The sequence below is a fragment of the Saccopteryx leptura genome, chromosome 8, assembly GCF_036850995.1.
Source record: "Saccopteryx leptura isolate mSacLep1 chromosome 8, mSacLep1_pri_phased_curated, whole genome shotgun sequence".
Lineage (NCBI taxonomy): Eukaryota > Metazoa > Chordata > Mammalia > Chiroptera > Emballonuridae > Saccopteryx > Saccopteryx leptura.
In genome coordinates, this window is record NC_089510.1 from 91678562 (window position 1) to 91685745 (window position 7184).

Consider the following 7184-nt stretch of genomic DNA (forward strand, 5'->3'; position numbering starts at 1 on the left):
TAATACATTGAAAAATTGATGTTATAATCTGAAAGAAGATATAGCTGAATAAGTGAAAACTATAAACACTATAATACCAAACAAATTTGGGAGTCTATTATCTATAAAACTTCATGTTAGCCTGACCAGGCGGTGGTGCAGTGGATAGAGCATTGGACTGGGATGCGGAGGACACAGATTCAAGACCCCGAGGTCGCCAACTTGAGCACGGGCTCATCTGGTTTGAGCAAAATTCATCAGCTTGGACCCAAGGTTGCTGGCTCTAGCAAGGGGTTACTCGGTCTGCTGAATGCCCACGGTCAAGGCACATATGAAAAGCAATCAATGAACAACTAAGGTGTCACAGCGAAAAACTAAACATTGATGCTTATCATCTCTCTCTATTCCTGTCTGTCTTCCTGTCTATCCCTCTCTCTGACTCTCTCTTTGTCTCTGTAAAAAAACAAACAAAACAAACAAACAAAAAAACCTTCATGTTAACCCCATTATGGTACACAAAAATGAATACATTTACAATTTAGGGATGCAAGGAATAAAAGCACACAAAATCAGGATACAGTAAGTATAAAAATATTCTCAAATGCTAGTGAAGGTCTAAAGAAATATAAATTACATTGGTTTGTTTGAAGGATTGAAAAAAGAAAGGCAAAAATAGCTTTCATAAATGGTATCTATAGTTTCAACACTTAGGATAAGCGAGAGGCAGGGTGGGAAAGCTAATCAAACAGAGAAAAAGTAAGAACAAGTTTTTCATTCTCAGGATTTACTCATGAAGTAAAATGTTTGGCAAACAAAAAATAGTAGAAATGAGAATTCAGGGTATGTTTAAAGAAGTAGATGAAGATGAAGGTATAAAGATGGTGATAAATTAATGTTGAATAAAGATATACATTTCTATAAATATCTTATGTTCTAAACTTAAACGTGCATTTTTACATATAGTAAATATATGCATGTTGGCCTCATTTTATACATAGGCATTCTTTGAACAAGAGAACATAAAATTTTTAAAAATATATTTTTTTTAGATTTTATTTATTGATTTTTGGAGAGAGAGTGTGTGGAGGGGAAGAGAGTGAGGGAGAGGGAAGGGAAAAGCAGAAAGCATCTACTCTTAGTAGTTGCTTCCTGTATGTGCCTTGACGGGGCAAGCCCAGGGATTTGAACTGGCAGCCTCGGCTTTCCAGGTTGACACTTTATCCACAGGGCCACCACAGGTTAGGCTCTAAAATTATTTTTTAAGCCCATTTTTCCTTTGGCTTCCCTTATCAGTTAGTAGACATGTTGCTAAAGGGGATGTGGATAGAACATGTGGGTTCCAAACTGCGAAATAGTAGCTTCTTACCATTCACCCTGTCTGTTTCATCCTATTGAAACCTCGAACACTTCTTGTAAATACATGTGATTGCAACTTTGAAAGCCCAGCCTCTCCTTGAGGCCTCAAATTCAAATTAAAGTTCTGTGATCCTTCTAGAGGCTTGGTAAAGTTCTCATCTACAAATAATTGAATATTTTAGGATTGTCACTCTTTTGGCTAAAGAAAAATGAACACCTGGATTATTTTTCTCATTTTTCTTTTTCCCCATTATTATGTAAATCCCATTTTACCTATTGCCAACCCATCTCCTACCTATTAACTTCTTTCCTTGGCATCTGTTACATATGGTATAATCTGAATTAATAAAAAAAGATTTATAATAAAAATAATATAGTCATATTATGTTCTTCAAATCTACATCCTACTCTCAACATCATGAATGTCACATAGAAACTCTTTACTGTCAAGATCTCAAATTAGGTGTGTTTTCTCCAATATTATAAACACTTCACCATTTCTTTCTTTCATTGAATTGGCTTTTTCTTCATTCTCAGTATGAACTCCTATCACTCATTTCTGCCAAAGTACTCAGTTCTTTCATCTTTAATTATGATCAACTCCAGAATTTATCATGACCTTGGTTTCCACTATTGTAAACATCTCCAATCTCAGATTTCCCCTGAGTTTATGGCCTTTTCTCTGTTTCCAGTACATAAATTATCATGAATTATTGTTGATTAAAAATTTAAATGCATGAAACCAAGTCCCTTAAAAACAAAAAGCCATGGCATTCATCTCTTGCTGAGAACTCAAAAATGCAAAACATTATTTAATTCACTCTTTTTAATTTATTTTTAGCATAATCCCAAAGAAGCAATATCAAAATTTATATATTCTTTTATTTTTTTAAATTCCCAGTTAGTGTATGCACATTTTAATAACAACTCCCATTATGAACTTTCCTAGGTAATAGTCTCCCAAACTCAGAAAACTATTTTTACCATAATTATCTTCTATTTTATCATTTGCTCTTAGAAAGTTGTTTTTCTTCTGAATTTCAATTCCAACATCATATTTTAAAATGCTTGAGTTATCATACATTTAGACCCTTTTGACCAATGTCCATTCCCCAAAACTGAATGTCTAACAGCATGTTCCACCACAAACCCTGTCAAGACAAAAATCAAATTCTTCACTTTGCTTTTTTTTTCATATAATTAATACAGTCTAAATTAAACCAGTCTTCATATAAGTAAACCAGTCTTTAAAACCTACTTAAGTAATGTGTAGACCACAAATCTGTCCTCAGCTCTTTTCAGGGCTGTTACACCCATGACTGAAAAGCAAGATTTGGGAGCTACTTGACTTCACTTGCAAAAATCTTTTAACTAGTGTCAACATAAGAAATTTCTAAACTTGTAAGAATTTTTTATAAGTTAACTTGAGCCAAACTGTCGACAATTGTTGAGAAGCCAAGTCTCAACATATTGAGAAAGTGCTCCGGCCCTGGGGGGTTGGCTCAGTAGATGGAGCATCAGCCTGGCATATAGACACAGTGGGTTTGATTCCCAGTCAGGCCACACAAGAAAAGTGACCATCTTCTTTTATTCCCTTCTACTCCCCCTTCTCTTTCTCTTCCCCTCCTGCAGCCAGTGGCTGGATTGATCTGAGCCTCAGAGTTAAAAATAACTGTTGACTTGAGCATCAGCCCCAGACAGGATTTCCTGGTAGATGCCAGTCCAGACAAATGTAGGAGTCTGTCTCAATATCTACCCTCTTCTCAGTTAAAGAGAGAGAGAGAGATAGAAAGTGCTCTGAAAAGTGGCAGTTTTACTACTTATTTTATACATCAGAATCAGAGGGAAAGACATAAGGGGGTTATATGAAATTGATTGGTGATAGATTAGGGAGGCATGAGAAAGTATCATGGGGAAATTTCTGGGATTGGATAAAAAGTAAAAATGTATATATTAAAACTTTTACATTGGTAGGTAATTATTGTAGATACAAAAAAACAGCAGATAGGCTAGATTAAAGTAAACATTGACCTTTGTTAGAGAAAAATACCTTGCTAGGACATGACTACCCACCATGAACTGCTTTTAGTTAGAAAGCTTTCATTTCTGACCCTCTTGTGTGGTTACTTTTGGTCTGTGAGTTTGCAAGGCCACCATGCAGGCGTCCACTGAGCTTGTCAGGTTCAGCATGTGTCCCCTTTTTTATTCACCCTAGTTTATTTATTCTGCCCTTATTTCTCTTGCATATATTACTGGCAGATTCATGTTCTGAAAACAATACATTGTTATATAGTTTGCTTCTTGATAGTATCATCATTTACCAAATACTTTTCATTCTTTAGACTCTCTTGAATTGGTCAGCTGTGTTTTACAATTCTACACTATTCCACCACACAGGAATGAGCACACACAGTCACAGTAGACATTGCTTGTGTATTTTCAGTTGCCCAGCACCTTTGAACACATTTCATGTGTTGGAAGGAATTTCCTGCTTTATGATTCCAGCCCTCATTGCTGCTAGGAAACAGGCATGTAACTTTGGTTCCCTCATCAGATATACTTACTGGCTTGAAATGAAAGTAGAGAAAAATAAGAATGTTTTTGTGTGAAATAAATTCAGGTGAGGGAGTTAATGAAATACCCAGCATTAAAATGCAAAAATATAAACTTTGTATTTTTGTGGAGACCAAATTCTCCAAACTTCTCAATTCAGTGTTCTGTGTCAACTACTTTTATTATATCCTCATCTTCTTGTTAATCTCTTAAATTTGGTAACTTATATACAAATGTTTAAACATGCTCCTTCAATATCAAATTGCTTTTCTATTGACTAACCAGATGTGCTCTGCTAAGTTTAGTTCTTGTAAACCTTACTGCAGTATTTGTCACAACTGACCAACTCTTCATTTTTGAAAATGATCCTTTTTGCCTAACACAGAACATTCCTAGAGTTTCTTTTACCTGATCAGAGGTCTAATTTTCTGACTCTTCTATCTACATTTTCTCTTCACTACCCTCCCAAATGAGTTTCCCTGAAGCACAAAGAAAAAGTGTTGTTATTTCTCTACATTTCATCTCTTGTGATTTAATCATCATTAAGGCTAAGTGCTGATAATGTTAAAAATTTATTTCTGATTTTTGAGTTTTTGCCATATATCTTTGCCATCTATCACAATATTAGTATTAAATATCTCACCATACTTGTAAACTTCTTATGTATAGAACTTTAAAAAAGCCTCTCACCCTCTTTTCCTGTTACTAGTGATACTTCTGTTATTGTTTCTGTGGCACCATCTTGGAAGATATGTCTCCCATGACTGTCTACATAAGGCTGAATAGTAACCACATTGGAAAATGAATTCCATGAAATAATCACATTATTCTTCTCCAAGAAACTGAATAGCAAGTTACCAAAAAATAGGTACCAAAAATAGGATACCAAAAAATTCTCTTTTTAGTCAGAATTGCAAGAAGTTTAGGACAAGATCATAAGAACACCTGGTCATCAAAAAGAGGGATTGCAACAATTATACTGAATACAAGAGGGGGAAAGTTTCATGTAAATCAGCAGGTATTATATATGTTTAAAATATTTTTTTTGTATTTTTCTGAAGTGAGAAGCAGGGAGGCAGAGAGACAGACTCCCACATGCGCTGGACCAGGATTCACCAGACATGCCCACCAGGGGGCGATGCTCTGTCCATCTGGGGCGTTTCTCCATTGCGCCGGAGGCGGAAGCCATGGAGCCATCCTTGGTGCAGGTGCCAACTTTGCTCCAGTGGAGCCTTGGCTGTGGGAGGGGAAGAGAGAGACAGAGAGGAAGGAGAGGGGCAAGCAGGGAGAAGCTGATGGTTGTTTCTCTTGTGTGCCCTGGCCAAGAATTGAACCAAGGATTTCCACATGCTAGGCTGATGCTGTATCACTGAGCCAGCCAGTCAGGGCCTAAAATACTTTTTAATGTAATGAAACACTTCAAATTAAGACTGCAAACAGTAATAAGCCACTTTGTCCATTTTTTTACATATTCAAGATAAGGCCTATATTCCAATTTCTCTGATCCTCCTAATATAAAATTTGTAATTTGTTTTCAAGTTGCACTCAGTAAGAGTATATAGATAAATTTAGTGCTTTGTTCATTTTATGCTTGTAATAACTTTTGTGAAATGCTTTTATTTTGAAGGTATGCTATGTGTAACAGAATATGTATTGTACAAAAATATCTATTTCCAGTTTTTGTTATTGATATTCAAAATTCACCATAAGGACAAGCAGAGGAGATAAAAATAAAAATAAATAAAAGAGGCTATCTTCAGGGGGAAATGGGAGGTGGTGAAGGAGGGTACACAGAGGATACATGGGGATGAACAAAGATTTGTCTCGGGGGGTGAGGACACAATCTGGTGTACAGAGATGTGCTGTAGAATCAAGCACCTGAAACTGTACAATTATGCTAACCAGTGTCACCCCAATAAATTCAATTAAAAATAAAAATAAAACATCCTCTAAATTATTTGGCGGAGGAATGAAGCTTATTTTGTGATATCAAGATGATATCTGAGTGATATCTAGCATTTAATAAGGAAGAAAGAGATTAAACATTAGTTACAAGAGAGTAGAATACTGAGCAGATGATTAATTTGTAAGGAGGAAGATACAAACATAATTAAGAATAAAAGAATAAGAATAAATTGCCACTAAGGCCCATAAGGGAAATCCTTATAACAGTGAACATCAAAGGATGTGGCAAAGAATACTTCTTGAAAATATGTATGCAGATATTTTCTTCAGAAAATTTGAGAAATATAAACTTAGGATAATAAAGAAAAGTATCAGTTACATTCAGAAATATCCACCTGTTAAGGCAGGGTGAAAAGTTATTCACTTCAGAAAAATATCTGTCAAAATGATCAGTGCAAGTAGACTGTGGCATGTGAGTGACTTCTGATTCCAGTAATACAAATGCTAGGTATTTCAAATATCTTACCATGTATTGTAATATACTTACAATATTGCAATATAAAGTTTGCTTAGAACATTACCTAGAACATTTAGGGTACAAAAATAGAGCTAAACAATAAGCCCTGTCTGGATATTTCAGCAGATAGAGTATCCTCCGGGAGCTCCAAGGTCATGTGTTCAATCCCCTGTCAGGGTACATATGAGAAGCAACCAATGAATGTACAATTAAATGGAACAACTAAATGAAACAACAAGTTGGTGCTTCTTTCTCTCTCTTCCCCTCTTTCATATCAATGAAAAAGTTTAAAACACAATACATAAAAAATTATAAATACTACCTTATATTTTATTGTACTTTGATTATATAAATATCCACTCACAACAAAAGCATAAATAATATTCATATCATGATAAGAGGTGATATGTGATGATCTTTCCTATTCTTGAAAGTGAGTCGAGTCATTATATCAAAGATGATAGGAACAATCCTGAGTTTTAACACAGAAAATAGTAAATAATATAGAAAACTATAAAAATAAGAACTTTATTATATTAATAATTAAAAAGTCAAAGTTCAATACTATTTCTGCTAAGACTGTATTTCCATGATGGCAGAGATCTTGGTATACTATAAATATATGTATTTATAATATATCTATAATTATACATATTATAATATATACAAAGCAATAGTTTTAATAGAGACTATGTAAATTAAATATTCAATTTTTAATTGAAAATAAATATTATATATTTTATTTAAATTAACTGAAATAAATTTTTCATATCCATCCCACTAAATCATTTCTCCTGTAAGCTGTATGATTGACTCACAGCCTCTATGGAGCAGCAGTGAGCTCACAGCCTCAGGTACTTTTGTTAGGTGCCTT